The sequence below is a fragment of the Octopus bimaculoides genome, chromosome 6, assembly GCF_001194135.2.
Source record: "Octopus bimaculoides isolate UCB-OBI-ISO-001 chromosome 6, ASM119413v2, whole genome shotgun sequence".
Taxonomy (NCBI): Eukaryota; Metazoa; Mollusca; class Cephalopoda; order Octopoda; family Octopodidae; genus Octopus; species Octopus bimaculoides.
Window position 1 is genome coordinate 100,091,382 of NC_068986.1, and position 3,103 is coordinate 100,094,484.

Sequence of the window (3,103 nt, forward strand, 5' to 3'; positions counted from 1 at the left end):
TTGCAGAGGTTTCTGTTCCTGTCTGCTAGCTAATTTTTCTTGTGCTTTTGTCTTTGCAATTAATTTTATTTTCTTTGCAGTAGCAGTTGGCGCATTTCCTTCAACCTGATCAAGCTGGTGGGTATCTAAATGTTCGGTAGCGAATTTTTGCTCTCTTTCAGAATAGAGTGAAGTTTTTTTCGGTCTTTCATGTTTTTCAACAAGTTTCAGCATCCAATCATTGGTTGTTTCAAAGTATTTGGCCAGTCCGATTGTGGTGGTTTTGTACGTAAGTTCAAGCTGGATCAAGCCTCGACCTCCCTGAGCTCTGGGAAGGTAAAGACGATCCACGTCTGCCTTTGGATGATGCGTCTTATTACAAGTCAGTAGCTTGCGGATTTTTCTATCAATTTTGACTATTTTTACTGGTATTCCAGTTAAGCACATTGAAGCTATGAAGAAGAACTGGGACTGCTAAGGAATTTATGGCTAACACCTTATTGTATGCATTCAGCTCAGACTTCTCGAACTCTTCTATAACATTCCTTCCTAACCTTCTCTTTCATGCTTGCATGCTGGATACCAGAGCCTTCATTTATTCCTAGGTATTTATAGGTTTGTTCCTGCTCAAGTTCTTTTCTTACTATTTCGACATCTAATTCTATTGAACTTGACCTTACTAGTTTCCCTTTCTTAAAAGTGGCTTTGGCACACTTTTCAAGGCCAAACTCCATCCCGATATCTTCACTGAATCCTTTCACAGTATGTAGTAGTCCTTGAAGCTCTTCATCGTCTTTGCCATATTGCTTTAAATCATCCATATAAAATAGATGGCTTATTTTCTTCTTGTCAATTTTGTAGCCATACCTTGTTCTATTCAGTTCACGTGAGAGTGGTATTAGTGCTATGCAGAAAATTAGTGGTGAAAGCGAGTCACCATGGAAAATGCCACAGTTTATGCTAATATTGTTTGAGTGCAATACTCCATTAGAATGATATAATTGCAGCTTCGTGTTCCATAGTGACATATTATACTTTAAAAAATCTGAAATCACAGGAGAAATTTTGAAAATGTCCAGCGATTTCAGAATCCACGAATGTGGTATGCTGTCAAAGGCTTTTTTTATAATCAATCCATGAAGAGCTGAGATTTCTGCGCTTGTTATGGCAGTTCTCAAGGATCATGCGATTAATTAAGAGCTGATCTTTGCATCCGTATGAGCCTCGTCTGCATCCTTTCTGTTCAGTGGGAAAGAGGTTATTCTCTTCCATAAACGTATGTTTTCTCCACTAGAATAGATGTCAAAATCTTATAGGTAGCAGACAAACATGTTATAGGCCGGTAGATTTTTGGGTCTTTGGTTTCGTTATTTTTCGGGAGGAGGTAAGTAATACCATTTGCCATCCAATGGGGAGTTCTTTCTGGGTCTTTCATAATACTATTAAATAGTATTACTAACATTTTGTGTGCGGACGAGAGTGATGAGAGCCAGAAATTTGGTACTCTATCAAGACCAGGGGATTTCCACTTATGAGCCTTCGTTAGTGCCTCAGGTTACTGCCTTGAATTGAACTCGGAACCTTGGGGTTAGTAGCCAGCGCTCTTAACCACTACATGCCCACAGGCATATGGTGTAGTGGTCGAGAGCGCGGGCTACTAACCCCAAGATTCCGAGTTCGATTCCAAGCAGTAACCTGAATAATGATGATAAAAATAATAATAATAATAATAATAATAATAATAATAATAATAATAATAATAATAATACTAATAATAATAATAATTATAATTATAATAATAATAGTAGTAGTAGTTTGGAGGGTACATCAGCCGAAACGTTGGCACACGCATAAACACATAGATTCACACAATAGTATTGCTTAGCAATGAATGAAATACAGATGTTGAACACCGCACTTGAAAATACGCTGATTGCAGCAACAGACTTACCTCCCCTTTGTAAATATATCTTGGGAGTCGGCTGTAGTTGTACGTAGCCAAGACATTCATGGGACATGCGTATGAGATTCACTAACTGACCATCTTATTGCGAAAACAGTCGTTTTTGTAGTGAGCCGATTTCGGTAGTGGTTAAATTCTAAGATATCTAGAATTAAATTTCATATCTATAATTCAAGAATCCTTTCTGGTTGACGTTGCCCATCAGCCGATATATTATCTCTCAGTACTCACCTTACACTATTTTTGTCTTATTTATACAACATATTATCTTATATGCCTTCCTCTGTACTACCATAATATACTATCCCCATAAACAATTCCTATTATAGTCTTTGCACATTATATTCTAATACATATACATCATGTAGTTGAATATATATATTACTTGTGTTAATCGTCAACCCTTCCTCCATCTCTACAATACGAACATGAGAATCACATTGGTCTTTGAATGAAATCTTAAATAATTATATTCATAGTATATAACATATATAAAACTACTCAGTGAAAATAATGCAGTAAAATGGAAACGAATCTTATACTTATCCGTTACTGCTATACTATTTCAAGCGCTTTGTCTCTGTATATCCAGCTTTCCAATAGAAAATAGCAGTAGATAAGAATACCTAATCTCTATATAACTACATTGGGATAATACTATTCTATTAACGTGTAATAGTATCAGTCCAGGGTGTAATTATACAATGGAAATAAATAATGCTTATGCAATCCTAATTGTGACGCATCACATTGACTATCGTGTTGACGTCATTTCTTTGTTCACATCTCCGAATGTCTTGTGACAAAGTTCTTTTTCCTAACGACGCATGTTTCTCTCTCTTCGCCCGAGTTTTCTAGATTGTCATTCCCCTAAGCTGGATAAATCCGTCATATTGACCAGCGTGGTTTTAGTCCGAGTACAAAGCAACAATCCTGATATATGTGTATGTAAGAACACTATGTATGTATGTATGTATGTATGTATGTATGTATGTATGTATGTATGTAGGTATGTATGCATGTATGTATGTATGTATGTATGTATGTATGTATGTATGTACGTATGTATACGTGTATATATATATATGTATGTATATATACGTATACATACATATATATGTATTTATATGTATATGTGTGTCCGTGTGAGAGAGAGGGAAA

General features: G+C 35.9%; 1 long non-coding RNA gene across 1 annotated transcript in view; it reads right to left on the minus strand.

Annotated features, from left to right (window-relative positions):
* LOC128248052 (uncharacterized) overlaps positions 1 to 2,644 on the minus strand; it is an 18,261-nt gene extending 15,617 nt beyond the window's left edge. Inside the window, exon 1 of the long non-coding RNA XR_008264323.1 lies at positions 1,931 to 2,644. This is a non-coding gene — a long non-coding RNA (uncharacterized LOC128248052). The remainder of the gene's footprint in view (positions 1 to 1,930) is intronic.
* Between the last annotated feature and the right edge of the window lie 459 nt (positions 2,645 to 3,103).